Here is a 16,856-nt window from a genome sequence, read left to right as displayed (position 1 = left end):
GCAAGTGTAACAAAATTACATGTTAGCAAAATTTTGCATCTAATTGCTTTGGTAGTTCCTGTAATTCTTCTGAAAGGGCATCTATACTCGGTTTTTCTAAATTATATAATAGGCCAGTGATGTTCCAAATGCTAATGTCTTATCTGAACCACTATTGCAAAGTGAGCTGCAAACACATCTGTTATGAAAGAAACCCAAAGTTTTAAACTCTGATTTTTTTTCAAATTTGTATGTGCACTTTCTAGAGGTATTCTAGAGTAGTTTATATTATATTTCGCTCGCCTTTTATGTACCATAGTAGATTATTATTTCATCCAATCCTTAGAAAACTCGAGTGATTCAATTTTGAAGAAGAATGGTTTATCAACTCTAACCTGTACTTTGGAAAAGAAATTGGCGGCTTCCTATAAAACACGTAATTCTTATAAGTAGTTGAGATTGATCTGTGTTGTCGGTAGCTTTAAGTTGATTCATTAGCTGATTTTTAGATTTTTGTGATTCCTTGTCTCCAAGGAGGAAAAATATCAATTCACATTAATATAGATTGTGGTTGTCATGAAGCCCTTGATGTTCAGCAGTTGTATTTGATGAGGAGGATAAAGCAGACTAATGTTCTTGGGGTATAATTTAACGTTTACATGAACATCGATTGATAAATGTGGTCGTTTTGTGGTTGCATTAGGGGAACAAAAGGGATCCCAGTTTCAAATTTATAAAGGGGCCAAGTGCCTATCAACAAGAGTATCTGTTTGTGTAGTTTTGTATTTGTCTCTGGTGTCTTTTAGTTAAATTTAACAGTCATCGGATTCTGTAAAAAATTACCCTGCATTTTAATGGCCATTATGTTGTTTTGCAGAACTGTAGAATGGTCCCTAATTCAAGACAATTATGAAGTTTCTTAATAGGCTTGTGTATATAGAAAACCTAGACAGTTGATTTATCAGAGCAAGGACATTAAGCATTATTTCTTCTTATCTTCTTCTGATGTTTCTTGTAAGCATGCATATAATCTGTCCTTATGACTAGTCCCGTAAATTACTGTTTTATGAATTTGGCTGTCTGTTGTTAATGTAGTTTTTCTGTATTGCTATGGAAATGAAGGTATAGTATTCTGAATTATTGAATGAAATCGACATGCTGGTGCCATTCGATTAATTACTTCCCTTTAAAGATTTCGATAAGCCAAGGACCAGACTCCCAATAATTATACTCTCCGTAGAAATGATGAATTCTTGGCCATTTAGCATCTAGCAATTCTTGGCGAGACCTGTCACTTAGTTTCTTTCATGTAATTTAGTTACTTTACGTCTCAAGAAACTACTAGTTATAGGTCAGGACATTATCTTTTGACACGAAACTTCTTTTAAATTATGCAGAATTTAACAGATACGAAGGTGCAGACCGAATAGCTGTGTAAGCTAAGCCATTCGTTCTTTCAAGTTAATCAGATTCACGTTAGCATTGTACTCAAGGAAGTTTGTACATTTTACAATTTCGAGTTCTGGTAAGTTTCGTTATGCCAGCAACGGATAATTTCAGTTGTATTCTTATCAATAACTTCTCCCAGTCATGATCTGCCATAGGTATTCAAGTGGAGATTAATTGACTGAGTTTTGGTCATATTACTCTGATCACTGTTGTGGACTCACCTACAACAGAGCTACTGAATTTCATGAGTAGTCTGCATTCAACTCTATAAATACAACTTCTCATGTCAGATGCTATTTATTTCTAACATCTACAAGCAAAACTTTACAACAATGCTTTGTATATGAATATGAAAAATAATAATCCGGGGCAATTAAAGCGTCTAGGCTACGTGAATTCAAACAAACTAGACCTTTTCTGGTTCGATGCCTCGACACATTGAACAGAATTATGAAAAGAAGGCCAACCAGCTCAGATGGTTGGTTTATATTAATAGTTGATGGACCACTAGCAATCAATATATGGACAGATTAAGTGGTAGGGAAATGCGAGTGAAAGAGATAAGCTAGCTGTTTATGTGTATTACAAATGTACAGTTTCCAGTTTGATGACTGTTAAAGATAACATGGGCAGGGAAAGTCAGAGAAACATCCATAGATACTGAGAGAGATTTTGTAGAGAAGAAGACAGATCAGCCAATAGTAGTTCTGTTGACAATGCCCCCACCAATTATGATCCATAAAAGCTCAAGTTTAGGTACCTCTCTTTTCTGGTTTCATTATGCGACGCAGCGAGTTGGATAACATTAGATTATGATGATATTGTTACCTGTGATGAGCTATGTTTCATGGAGAGTGCATATAAAGGCTTTCATGTTCTACCAGACTTGGATCTTATCGCCAAAATTACCGACTGCATTGATTTCTGATAGTCTGCACTCTGCAGTGCAACTGCAATGAATAATGTTATGCCTTTTTTATGTAATAGGTACCTGTTAATTATACACAGTCTTCAAAACATAACTACTTCCACCGGAAATTCATCCGTTAAACATAAATTCAATTTAACTTCAAATTCTTGTGACCTTGTAATCTAGGTATAAAGGGTACTCAGTCGCTTGTTTTCTATGTCGACGTAATCAGATATTACAAGTTTTGTAGACAATGTAGGAAATCAATCTTGATACCTTATTATACATTCCCTCGCCAATTAACAGAGTACACTAGTCAAAATCGTAAATTTAATTTTGCATGTTTAGCATACTTAGGGTTGTAGAATGGTATATATTTAGGGTTGGTAGGCCGCCTGATGTTGGGCTGGAAGGGAACACATGAATACATAGCAATATGTATGCAAGTAATATTGCATGATCCAGGCATGCATACATGGAGAAGACATGGTGGGTAGGAAGTAAGTAATTTTAGTGGTATTATGAGTTGTTTCCCAACTGTAAATCGTGTAATTCATTAGGTAGAGTTAGGTGGAGACGGAGGGTGGTTCTCACACCTTTTTACAGGAAAAATAGGATGGTTGTTTAAGTACGTGCGAAACATGGACTTGATGTCCACCATGTTGTTGTTCAATCTACCCCTCTTACAGTCATTTGCAGTTTTGCACTTTTGTTTTGCTCTTTTTTCTGGATTTATAATACACTTTTGTTGACATTTTAACGTTTTTGGAATCTCACTCTCTCTCTTTTAAAGTTTGGGGGTCCTTAATTTCTAAACACCGGTTGGTTCACTGATGCTCTTTTCTACTCTAAAAGAGGTTAAGAGGGTTTGACCGTGAGTGAGTTTACTTAACACATTATGGGTGTGAACCCGACTTGTTTTGCACACTGATAAACTCAACTCTCTTTTTTTATAAAATGAGTCGAGTTCGAATATAAATTTGAGCTCGTTTATTGAATATCCGACTTGGCTGGACTTTAATTTACGGTCCTACAAATTAGGATTTCTTTGTGTTTTTTGTGGATGTAACTGGAAGCACGTTAATAGATAGACATGGTTATAGTTTGGTATTTATCACTGGAGATAATCTCAACCAGTTCAAGTAAGTGGGGTTGACAAAGATCTAGGACACATGTATTTTACTTGATGAGTTATCACAGAAAAGGATAAAAGGGGCTTGGTCTACTTATATAGACTTGGTTGTAAAGCGAAATTGATTTTTCTCATAATTTGAGACTCAGAAGTAGTTTAGCCTTTTAATTGAGATGGTGAGGAATAGACTTGTGACTTTGAAGTCAATGACTTATCTAATTAGTCAAGCATTCTGGTGAGCCATAATGTTACAATGTACACATAGTAAAATGGACCACCCAACCAACATGAAAATATAAGAGAGATTATAATGTGGTTAAGTGAAATATAGAGAAGTTGATAAATATAGAGGTACATGTACGCATGGGTAGATGATTTTACAGATGATATTTGTCTCACAAAGTGTTGACACCATTATTTTTGGGAGTAAGTGTTTGTGATTTGATATGGCATTTTTTTATTCATTTTACCCACAAAACCCTGCTGGTTTCAACATTGGCTGTTTTATTCAGTGATTTACTTGCTGTTAATTACTGTATGTTGTTTGATTCCTCAATTTATATGGAGGATCAGAAGTGTGTTGGAGGGGCACCCAAAATTTGTATATTTACAGCTACTGTATGGAATTGGACTTAAACACAGAAATGACCCCTCCTGCACCAAAAAAGATTCATTTTAAACAAAATGTGTAGTAGGGTTTGCTCAAGACTCTCTATAAATCAGAACTCTTAAAAATTTATAATTCTACTTGAGCAGTTTTAAAATCTTGAATCAACTTTTCTCAAAGGTTGGCGATTAATTATATTGCCTGCTGATATGTTGTTAGTCCAGAGAATTGTTATTAGTAATTTCACAGTAGTTTCAAGTCTCAACTAACTTACAATTTTCTCATTGGCTTGCACATGTATGCACTTGTAATTGTAAGTTGTACGCCAATCATATGTGTAAGAGTTGGAGTACAATACAATACAAGATTTGGCTATTATCGGGAGACACAAACATGCATAGCACTTTCTTTTTATCGCTGGATACTCGTATACTACTACATAAATTTGTTTTGAAACTCGATCGGTAAATTTACAAATTTGTGGGATGAACTATAAATTATAAGGTTTTCAGAGGCTTTCACTGTAAAAGTTTCGAGGCCACAATGTGAATTGTGAAATCTCACTCAAGATTGCAAAATTTAATATTATTCCCGAGTTTTTTTTTAAAAAATAACGTATAGGGAGAGAAAATATTTTCATAATTCTATTTTCGGAATGAAAATATGACATATTTAAATTCATCATCCCTTTCTTTCATTTTTCAAAAATTCGTGAAATCAATTATTAGTCAAATAAAATTATTTTTACAAACTATTTTACAGATCCAGTTAATATTTATGCGGTTATTAAACCATCTCTAACCCATAGATACTTGTTAGCTAAATCCAATGTGGCAGTTCCTTTTAGTTATTGGGATAAAAAAACATACTCCAACCTAGAGATGCACAAAAAGCCCGGCCCCGAAAATCTGACCCGGCCCGATCCGGTCAAAACCCGGTCAAGTCCGGCCCGGTCAAAGCCCGGCCCGGTCCCGGCCCGGGCTTATGACCTTGACGGACCCTATATTTTTAGGCAAAACCCGGCCCGACCCGATCCGGTTAAAAGCCTGGCCTTCGGCCCAGCCCGGCCCGACCCGACTAAAAGCCCGAAAAAGCTCGGTTAAAATCTGATTATTCCAATATATTTTCTTATATATTTATGAATTCACATTTACTATAAATATAAATAATACTTTAAACATATATATATTTACATATTTGTGATTAATAATATTATTTACATACGTCATTGCATAATAATGAAAGAAGATATAGTAAATACATTATATATATTTGGATAATAATGATAAAACATATTATTCTATACACATATTAATTTTTTGCCGAAATTAAATATTTTCAACGAAGTAATGTTTTCATATAATATTCTGTGTAAACTAATACATTTTTACGATGATCTAGTTGCTAACATATGTAACATATGTAGTCTTTCTTCAGAATCTCTAATAAAACTCGATCCAATTTAAATTAGAAAAAGCCCGTCCCGATCCGATCCGGCCCGAAAAAAGCCCGGTTAGGCCCGCCTCAAGGGCCCAAATCGGGCTCTGATATTTTCGGAAAGCCCGGCCCGGTCAAAATCAAAGCCCGAAAAGCCCGGCCCCGGTCAAAGCCAAAGCCCGAAAAGCCCGGCCCGGTCAAAGCCCGGGCTTTTTAAGGCCGGGCGGTGGGCCTTTTGTGCATCTCTACTCCAACCCAAGTCTGTTAGGTAAAAAAATTATACATAATCTCAGTTGCTTCTCTATATTTGTCAAAGCCTTAGAGATTTGTAAGAGGTGCCAGGTCACTTCCCTCCCATTCTCATCTCCTCCCATCACATTTCCCTCCAATTTCAATACCCTAAATGATATTAAAGTAATATTTTTTCAAATATAGCTAATGAATATAACTAATCCTATCGGAATAAAATACCTTATTGATTATCTATAATTTAGCTAACCAATATTTAAATATATTTTAGCTAATCAATTTAGTTAATGTGGTTGGAGATGCTCTTAGTGATAATACATATAGCTCCTGAGAGGTCTGGTCCCAGACTCCTAACTCCATACAGCTCCGGAAAGGACTAGTCCTGCATCCTAAATCAGTCTACTCCCGGACACCGCCAGTCCTAACTGACCTAGTCCCGCAAGGACAAACTTGATGAATCCCAGCACGTGAGACACTGGGCCAAGCACATGATAGGGACAACTGTCACACATCAATTATAGGAATAATTAAGGCACATGTTAGAGGTTCCTCAGAACATTTCTCGACCAGTTCCGCACTGACACATGTAAAGCATCCACTCCAACCAGGTGTCTTCCGCTCCCTGAACCAAGGGCTATGATTTAAAGGTACCAACCCCAAAACCCGTCCTTGTGCTATAAATAGTCCAAGAAGGTAAGGTTTTAGGGTTAATCACTCTCTCACACTCATATACGCACACAGCCACCTTGCATTCCTATCTATCTTCATCTTCCCCAAAAGCGAGTTCTTACTCTCACACCGGAGGCGCCGCAGGACCAAAACCCCCCTTCCGGTGTTGTTTTGTAGGAACCCCACGACAGCTACACCACCACCGCGGCGAAGGATCCAGACACGACATCGAAGGAGCAGCTCCGCCCCAGGAGTTATCATTTGGCGCTAGAAGGACGGGCTCTCCATCCTTGGGTCTCCGGTGCCCCTGGATTCACCTTCATCAGCAAGCTCTTTAAAGAGTCCATTTATTCAACTTGTAAGAACCCAAGCAACCAACTCTTCCATAAACATGAATGTTGTTTATTTAAGCCACGTTTGTGTGTGCTTGTTATTTTAGGCCATGTTTGTGTGAGCCCTGTTTTGTTGATTTAAGCCACGTTTGTGTGTGCTATTGTTGGTTTTGATCATTTTAGAACCCCGATTTTACTCTAGTTTGCATATTACTTTGTGTTCTACAACCCCGCTACACTTGTTCTACCATATTGTTGAGTAGTCCCAGAAGATTGTTTAAACTAGTAGTGTTTGCTATTATTCTGGGTAGTTTTTGCAATTTTCAAAAAGCAACCTTAGATCGATACTTTCTGTAGCATATTGTTGTTAATTGTTCTTGGTATTGTTGAGAAATGGCAAGACCAGGAAAACATACTTCTGGGAGACCATCTGATAGTGCTCAGTGTTAGGGCGAAAACACGCGCTAATATTCACGCAAGTATACGCGTTCGCAAGTAATATAGAATACTTTCTAGTTCGTTCCCTCAGAGACTCAGACTAATTTATTGTCTAATTAAACTCACTCACCAATGTATGATTACTTCTCAATGTTAAGATAATAACACTTAAAATTGTTGATTAAATATTAACTATAATTAACCACTTAACTAACACTTCAAATTATCAATAATAAAACACTCATGAGATCACAACTTCATTATTACTTCCTTCTATAGCCATTGTTATTACCTTTAGCATGTGACAGTGATGATATTAATCGAATAACACAAAACTGATAAAAGCCAACTTTCATTGTACTAATACCATTCTACCAAACATCCACAATTAAGATAGAAATTGAATAGTCATCAATTATGTTGAGTTCCTATATGTCTACAGAAATTGACAACACAACGATTTAAGCACAAGTTATTCCTTTTGATTACATAGGGCAAATAAAACTGTTAGAGTTACCCACTAATCATGCACAACGTACATGAACCTATGCTAGCATGGCAAGTTCTAAATCTCAAGATCCACCGTCGCTTCACAAGAGATTAACACCCTATCTTATATGTTCGCGACGCACATAAGACGAATACGCACAACCAATACTAGATATCATGCAATCATCACACACTAAAGTATTAAACAATTAACTAAAGAATTCCATAATAAATCCGTTGTAACCCCATGATCACGATTAGCCCATAATAGAACTTATCGCCATCATGGGTTCATATGAAATCATGACAACAAACACAAGAAAATAATAACTACACTAATTATATTAAAACAGAGTACGTCACAAGAGTAAATAAGTCAAAGCAAGAAAACTAGCATCCAACGTTACAACGAAACAAGAATCACAAGAATATATGCTTCCTCTTCGTTGCGGTGTGCTAAATTGGTCTTCTTCCTTATCTCCTTCGCTTCTTGCGTAAAACACAATCTAAAACATAATCTCCTTAATACTCTCTATGAAAACGTCTCAAATCTACCTATATAATAGTCCCATAAAACTCAGATTTACATAGAAGTTGGAAGCCACACAGAAGTAGAAGTCTAAAATAATTCAGCTTTTTCCCCGACCTTGCGCGGACGCTCAGCATATCTGCGCGGGCGCGCAGGTTGCTGCGCGGCCGCTCAGCATTGCTGCGCGGGCGCGCAGGACCCTACTGGAAAAATTCCAAGCTTGCTCCATTTCTTCGCCGTAATCTGCCCATTGCTTTCCTCTCGCAATGGTGAACACATGCCAAGGCTTATTCTTGATGATTCCTCCCCCGAAATACAACTATTACCCTGAAATGCATAAACACTAGAAAAATGCATCAAATACACAAAATACTTGATTTCAAGACACCAATTTAAGCCATTTTAAGACGTTCTAAGTGGTGTAAAATGCCACTTATCACACCCCCAAACTTAAATCGATGCTTGTCCTCAAGCGTCACAGACTCAAAAACAAATACAAATATGCATGAATGCAATCTATATAAAAATGCAACGATCCCCCTTACTATAATTAACCAACCAAATTGTTACATCTCAACGAATGCAGTTAGACAACTAAAGATCAATAAACTCATGCAAACGGACATACAGCTAGAAACGTGGTGTGTGCAAATGCTTAACAGATATGCTTCGGAACTAGACCAATTACTATGACTAGACTATCTTCAAGGCAATCCTACGATTATACAAAGAATAAAAAATTCTAGGCACAAAGTGATATACAACACTACAAGAACTCTGGAGCTTACTACGGAGTCGTGCTTTTTATTTACAACTCAAATGCTTATTTGACCGTGCAATGAGTGAGGTCCACAAAAGACTTATACAATGGTATCCATGTAACGAGCGTTAGGTTAGCGGATCCCAGACTCTAAAAGCCTTAGGTCACTAGGCACAAAGTCCCCTAAGAACTTAATAACTCGAATACCAAAGAGCCCACTCTTGATCAATTATGCAATTTTTTTTTTTAATAACTTCTGAGCAAGTTCGTTTCGCTCCATCTTACTCAACCCTAGACTACTCGCCACATAAGCGAGCCGGCTACTAGCCATTTGACGCCTAGCCACAACTAGCAACAACTTCCATATTTTTTTTTTCTCCAAAATTTTTTCTTTTTCATGTCTTTATCACTAAGAACCTATAATCGAATTCTAAGCATCATAAATAGATTGACCTTGAAAACAACCAAATCATAACAACAATCTAGCCCTTACGCATTCTTTAAGACTTAGTGGACTTACAATTGTTTCTAGCATGCATAACAAACTACACAACTTAATATCACTTTAATGCTATCACTACACTCGCATCAATATCACAATTCAGTCGATAAATCATTGCAAAAGGGATCATAGTAAATGCATGAGCTACATGACATTCATAAAAAAAACTATATGGCATAAATTATGCAACTATATGAACTAAACTATCATGAATATGCAACTAAATGACACACACACAATATTCCTTAACTACCACCCCCAAACTAAAAATCTTCACTGTCCTCAGTGAAAGTAGTAGAAAGGAACACAGGGTATACCTACTCGGAGTCATCATCATCATCACCCTCGGTGGGTGGAGTATCAGGCGGCGGGTATGTAGAGTCCTCACCAAAAACTGGCCACTGGATATCAGCTCCAAGGCCTCGAAAGCAGTCCCTAACGCAAGGGTGAGCTCCTGAGCAAACCTGTTATGCGTCTCATACATGGCATCCATCCGCCGTGAAAGCCTCCTATACTGGGCATCACCCATCCCAGCACCCTCCTGAGCTCTCGAAGAACCAGCCTCACCACGCCCTGGCCTAGCCATAGTAGCACCTCGTGCTGGACGCCCTCCTGGAAGACGATAACCCAGCCCATGCTCCTCAGGCTCACCACCGGTCCACTCCTGCATCCCATTCAGAGTGCCAGAATCTATCGGAGCTGCTGGCAACTGCAACTGCTCATGAGCCGGCCAGTTCACTCCCACTGCTCGGCATAGCTTCGTAACCGTGGATGCATAAGGGATGTTCATATGCTTTGCTCCCCTCAAAAACTTCAGAATTCCTTGGTAGATAAACTCACCAAGGTCCACATAGTACTCATCATGTAGAATTCCCCACAACAACTGTGCTCTCTCAACTGTGACCTCGTGTGCATGTGAAGAAGGCAAAATATTAGCACATATAAATGCATTCCATGCACGGGCATACCTGTTCATGGCGATCGCCGGAAAGTGTCGATACTCATTATTGGCTGGACTGCGGTTCCAAACTGTGCCCGGTCGACAGAGAGTCGCACAAATCAAATCCAAGTCAAAATCCTCAGCAGTCTTTTCATTCCAGTTCTCCTCCTCGGGCTTCCTCTCTCGCTGTCCAATCACACGGCGAATCGCCGCAGGATGATAATCAACCGTTAGCCCACGGACTACAGAAAACCCATTCTTTTCAGCCTTCGCGTTCGCGTAGAACTCGCGAACAACGCTCATCGGTACTGCGTCGGGTGACTCACAAAAAGCTATCCACCCCTTCTCTGCAATCATGGGCAACAACTCACCATCCCTCCCTGATGGTAAAAACCCCCTCTCTTTCAGAATCGGCTTCCCCAACAGCCTAGTGTACTCCTCCTCCGCAGCTCTGTCAGTTAACCGAGGTCTTGCAGTAGTACCCCTCGATGAATCAGCAGTAGGAACTGTGCTGCTGCTGTCAATAGTGCGTGCTCTCTTGGGTGCCATTGATTCGTGAATAAAAGTGTGTAAGAACTGATTTTTGATATTTGTGAGAGGGTTTAAGTGTAGGAAGTTTTGTGAGAGATATGTAGGATATGTGTATGTATATATAGGGTGTGGATTAGATTAGGGTTTGGGAATTAAGGGATAAAATGATGGGGTAGTGGGAATAATTCGTGGGTTTATGGGCTACAACTGTTTTTGTGTTTTTTTTTTCTTTTTCTTCTGAACTGTAAATTTTTTTTGCTGGAACTCGACCCCTGCGCGGCCGCTCAGCATATCTGCGCGGGAGCGCAGCAAGCTGCGCGGCCGCTCAGCATAGCTGCGCGGGCGCGCATAGGGTCTCTGGAATTTTTTTTCAGCCCCTGTTTTCTGATTTTTTTGTGTTTTTGGATAGGTTATTAACTTCTAAGGGTTCCTGTAACAACAATTCATGGGTTGCCTCCCACGCAGCGCTTCTTTTTCGTCATTAGCTTGACGTTCCGTACCTTTCTCAAGTAGTCAACAAAATGGCACTAACCACCTCTCGGTTTGCCATGTCCCCATAGTAGTGCTTCAACCGCTGACCGTTAACCTTGAATGCTTGGTCCGAATTATTCTCAAAAATTTCCACCGCTCCATGTGGAAACACAGTTTTGACAATAAAAGGTCCAGACCACCTTGATTTCAACTTCCCAGGAAAAAGTCGAAGCCGAGAGTTGAATAACAGAACTTGTTGCCCTGGCACAAATAACTTAGGATGTAGCTTCCTATCGTGCCACCTCTTCACCTTTTCCTTATACATTTTGTTATTCTCGTACGCTTGAAGTCGAAATTCATCAAGTTCATTAAGCTGAAGCATTCTTTTCTTACAAGCTGCATCTAAATCCAGGTTCAATTTCTTCAATGCCCAGTAGGCTTTATGCTCAAGCTCCGCCGGTAGATGACATCCCTTACCGTACACCAACTGAAACGGTGACATCCCAAGTGGAATTTTGTATGCTGTTCTGTAAGCCCAAACAGCTTCATCGAGCTTTAAAGACCAATCCTTCCTTGACGGACAAACAACCTTCTCTAGAATACGCTTTATCTCTCTGTTAGACACTTCCGCTTGACCATTTGTTTGCGGATGATAGGCAGTAGCTACTCGATGATTCACATTATAACGCTGCATCATAGAAGTGAACTTACGGTTGCAAAAATGCGATCCTTCATCACTTATGATTACCCGAGGCGTTCCAAACCTTGTGAAAATTTGCTTATGAAGAAAATTTAGTACTACCTTTGCATCATTTGTCGGTAAAGCTTTAACTTCGACCCATTTTGAGACATAATCGACTGCCAGCAAGATGTACTGATTATTGCAAGACGAGATAAAAGGCCCCATGAAATCGATTCCCCACACATCAAAGACCTCGACTTCAAGCATCACATTTAATGGCATCTCATCCTTCCTTGACAAATTTCCCACTCTTTGGCAACGATCACACCTTAAAACAAACTGATGAGCATCCTTGAACAAAGTAGGCCAGAAAAAACCTGCTTGCAAAATACGAGCTGCCGTCTTCTCACCTCCATAGTGTCCATCATAAACCGTGGAATGGCAGTCTCATAATATCCCCTCCGTCTCACAGAACGGGATACATCTCCTGATGATCTGGTCAGCTCCCTGTCTAAACAAATATGGTTCATCCCACATATACCACTTCACCTCATGCAGAAACTTCTTCTTTTGAGCGGATGTCAAATTAAGAGGCATTATATTGCTGACGAGATAGTTTACAATATCTGCAAACCATGGTTCTTCCTCCTGAATTGCAAACAACTGCTCATCCGGAAAAGATTCATTGATTAACGTCCTATCTTGTGAAGTAGAATCAGGATTCTCCAACCTAGAGAGATGGTCAGCTACTTGATTCTCAGTACCTTTTCTATCTTTGATCTCTAACTCAAATTCCTGAAGTAAAAGCACCCAACGAATGAGTCTCGGCTTCGAATCCTTCTTAGAAACCAGATAGCGAATAGCTGCATGATCAGTGAATACTGTTACTTTCGTACCAAGCAGATAAGATCAAAATTTCTCAAAGCCAAAGACTATAGCCAAAAGCTCCTTCTCAGTAGTGGTGTAGTTCAATTGGGCACCATTTAAAGTCTTACTCGCATAGTAGACCACATGGAAGATATTTTTCTTGCGCTGTCCCAGAACTGCACCTACCGCATAATCACTCGCATCACACATCATCTCAAACGGTTCTGTCCAATCTGGTGCTGTAATAACTGGTGTAGTGATCAAACTCTTCTTGAGAGTCTCGAATGCTGCCAAACATTCATCATCAAATTTGAAAGGCACATCTTTCTCAAGCAAATTGCACAACGACTTAGATATCTTTGAAAAGTCCTTGATGAATCGCCGATAAAAACTGATTTAGAAAAGGAATAAGAAAGAAAAGGAATGAGAGATCATCAGAACTTGGACTAACTCTGACAGTACAACTCAGAATATACTAAGTAGTGGAAACTGGAAAGAGGGTTTAGGTTATGGAGATGATAAAAGTGAGAAAGGAACTGTACAAATTGAGCCAATTTGTGTTAAACAGACTGCTAAGCCAAATGTAAATCCTGTTAAATTTGTAGCAAAAACTGTTATGTCTGATTCTGAAAAGATGAAAGATTTTAAGACAGAAGTAAAAGAAAAGTCAACTTCTGACAAATTAATACAGGATAAACCAGCTGAAGTAAACATAGGCTTAATGACTAAGAAGCAGCTTAAGCATAAACTGAAAGAGATTAGAAATATAAACAAGGTAAAAGAAGCTAAGAAAAATAGGAATGGAAAGGAAGGTGTGAATAAAAGTAATAATTATATGCCTGTTCCTATTGCTCCTAGAAAGAAATGTTACAACTGTGGAAACTCTAACCATCTTGCTTCTTTTTGCAGGAAAAATAAAGATATAAACTCTTTACCTCATAAATCAGGAGTTAAGAGTCAGTCTGTTAGGTTTAAACCACAAAATTCTTGTTTTCATTGTGGTAGTTTATGGCATTCTATTTATACTTGTAAGGAATATCATAGTTTGTACTATGATTATTATCAAATAAAAACTTCTTTGAAGAAAGTTAGTGTAATTCCTTCTAGTGTAAATTCTTATGCAAAGTCTGATACAAAGTCTGATAAACAACATGTTAGCATAAACTTTGAAATTAAATCCGCTACAAATGCTAACAAACTTAAAAAGGCCAAATGGTCCAAGCAAGTCTGGGTCCTTAAAACTAACCAATAATGGTCTTTGTGATTGCAGGGCAATAGGAAAAACATCCTAGTTCTTGACAGTGGATGTTCATGACATATGACTGAAAATAAAGCCCTGCTATCAGACTTTGTGGAGAAAGCTGGACCAGGAGTTTCTTATGGAGATAGCAACATGGGAAAAGCTCTGGGATATGGCAATATCAATCTTGGGAATGTCATCATTGAAACAGTGGCTCTTGTCTCAGGACTTAAACACAATCTGCTAAGTGTGAGTCAAATCCGTGACAGAGGTTATCATGTGGATTTCTTTGAAGAACACTATGAAGTTGTAAGTAATTCTACAGGCAAAGTAGTTCTGAAAGGTTACAGGCATGGTAACATATATGAAGCCAGACTTTCAACAAACTCTGATGGCTCTGCAATCTGTCTGTTAAGTAGAGCATCAATTGAAGAAAGCTGGAATTGACACAAGAGACTCTCTCATTTAAATTTCAACAACATAAATGAGCTAGTAAAGAAAGATCTCGTGAGAGGACTGCGAAAATCAGTATTTGCTCCTGATGGCCTTTGTGATTCATGTCAAAAGGCAAAACAAAGAAAATCTTCATTCAAGAGCAAAACTGAATCCTCAATTCTTGAGCCTTATCACTTACTGCATGTTGATCTATTTGGTCCAGTCAATGTAATGTCAATTATAAAGAAGAAATATGCTAAGGTTATAGTGGATGAGTTCATGAGATACACTTGGGTGTATTTCTTGCACAAGAAGAATGAAACTGCATATACTCTAACTGATCATGTCAGACAGCTGGGTAAGTTGGTCAAAGATTCTGTTAAAAAAAATAAGAAGTGATAATGGCACTGAGTTCAAGAATTCAATCATGGAAGAGTTCTGCAAAGAGCATGGAATTAAGCAGGAATTTTCTGCACCTGGAACTCCACAAAAAAATAGAGTTGTAGAAAGAAAGAACATGACTCTCATTGAAGCAGCACGAACTATGCTTGATGAAGCAAAGCTGCCAACCTACTTTTGGGCTGAAGTTGTGCAGACTGCTTATTTTACACAAGATGCAACACTCATAAACAAGCATGGAAATAAACCATATGAGATGGTGAAGAAAAAGAAGTCAAATATGAAATACTTTCATGTATTTGGATGTAAGTGTTTTGTTCTTAAGACTCATCCTGAACAGCTGTCAAAATTTGATCTAAAAGTCGACGAAGGAATTTTTGTTGGATATCCACTTTCCACAAAAGCCTTCAGAGTCTTCAATTTAAGAACAAGGGTTGTCATGGAATCTATCAATGTATCTTTTGATTATAAAAAGATTACTCGACTTGAAGATTTCAATGATCATGATCAGATGAGATTTGAAAATGAAGATTTAAATTCTGATTCTATAAATTCTGATGGCTTAAATCCTGATCCTTTAAGTTCTGACGGGTTAAATTCTGATGTCATTGAAACTGTGGTAACTACTCCAAGGGAAAATGCACCCTTTCAGGGGGAGCAAGCTGAAGATCCTACCATAACTCAAGACTCTCAAAAAGCAACAGAACCTGTCACTGGCTCTTCAAGTTCTGATTCATCAAGTTCTGATGAGCCGAATTCTGATAATTCTGGAAACTCTGATTCTTCAAATCCTGAAGAATTCAAATATAATTCTGAAGTCTCAGAGAGTATAACTACGGGGGAGCACCGGAAAATGCTGATGGAGACAGCATGGATCATGGGGGAGGATCCAGTTCTAGAGAACAACTTCCATCTACAAGGAAGTGGACTAAAGCACATACACCTGAATTAATAATTGGAGATCCTAAAGCAGGTGTCAGAACTAGAACTGCAACATCAAATGAATGTCTCTATCATTTCTTTCTATCTCAGACTGAACCAAAGAAAGTGGAAGAAGCTCTTCAAGCTGCTAATTGGGTGAAAGCAATGCAGGAAGAGTTAAATGATTTTGAAAGAAATAAAGTTTGGACCCTAGTGCCAAGACCAAAGAACAGATCGATTGTTGGCACAAAATGGGTATTCAGAAACAAAACTGACAGTGATGGCATAATTACAAGAAACAAAGCAAGGCTGGTTGCTAAAGGTTACTCTCAACAAGAGGGTATTGATTATGATGAAACATTTGCACGATTTGCTATATTGGAAGCCATAAGAATCTTTTTGGCTTAACCTGCTCACAAGAAGTTTAAAGTCTTTTAAATGGATGTGAAAAGTGCTTTTCTCAATGGAGAATCGGAAGAAGACGTATATGTTGAAAAACCTCCAGGATTTGTAGATCCAAAATTTCTAAATCATGTCTACAAACTTGACAAAGCACTTTATGGCCTTAAGCAAGCTCCAAGAGCATGATATGAGACTCTAGCTCAATTCCTTCTCGAAAGTGGATTTCACAGAGGCACAATTGATATAACACTGTTCTACCTCAACCATGGAAATGACTTACTTTTGGTACAGATATATGTTGATGATATCATCATTGGTTCTACAAATGCCAAACTCTGTGAAAGGTTTGCAAAGCTAATGCAGTCAAGATATCAAATGAGTATGATGGGAGAACTTAGCTATTTTCTGGGACTTCAAGTCTAGGAAAATGAAGAAGGTACTTTCATAAATCAATTCAAATACACCAGAAATTTACTCAAGAAATTT

General features: G+C 38.4%; 1 long non-coding RNA gene across 1 annotated transcript; it reads left to right on the top strand.

The window, feature by feature from the left end:
- The first annotated feature begins 157 nt into the window (after positions 1-157).
- Positions 158-2,177, top strand: LOC141678581 (uncharacterized). Its single transcript, XR_012557802.1, has 2 exons — positions 158-1,504; positions 2,062-2,177. It is a non-coding gene; the product is annotated as an uncharacterized LOC141678581 (long non-coding RNA).
- Positions 2,178-16,856: the final 14,679 nt, after the last annotated feature.

Source organism: Apium graveolens, chromosome 8 (assembly GCF_009905375.1).
Source record: "Apium graveolens cultivar Ventura chromosome 8, ASM990537v1, whole genome shotgun sequence".
Taxonomy (NCBI): Eukaryota; Viridiplantae; Streptophyta; class Magnoliopsida; order Apiales; family Apiaceae; genus Apium; species Apium graveolens.
This window is presented reverse-complemented; position numbering and strand designations above follow the sequence as displayed.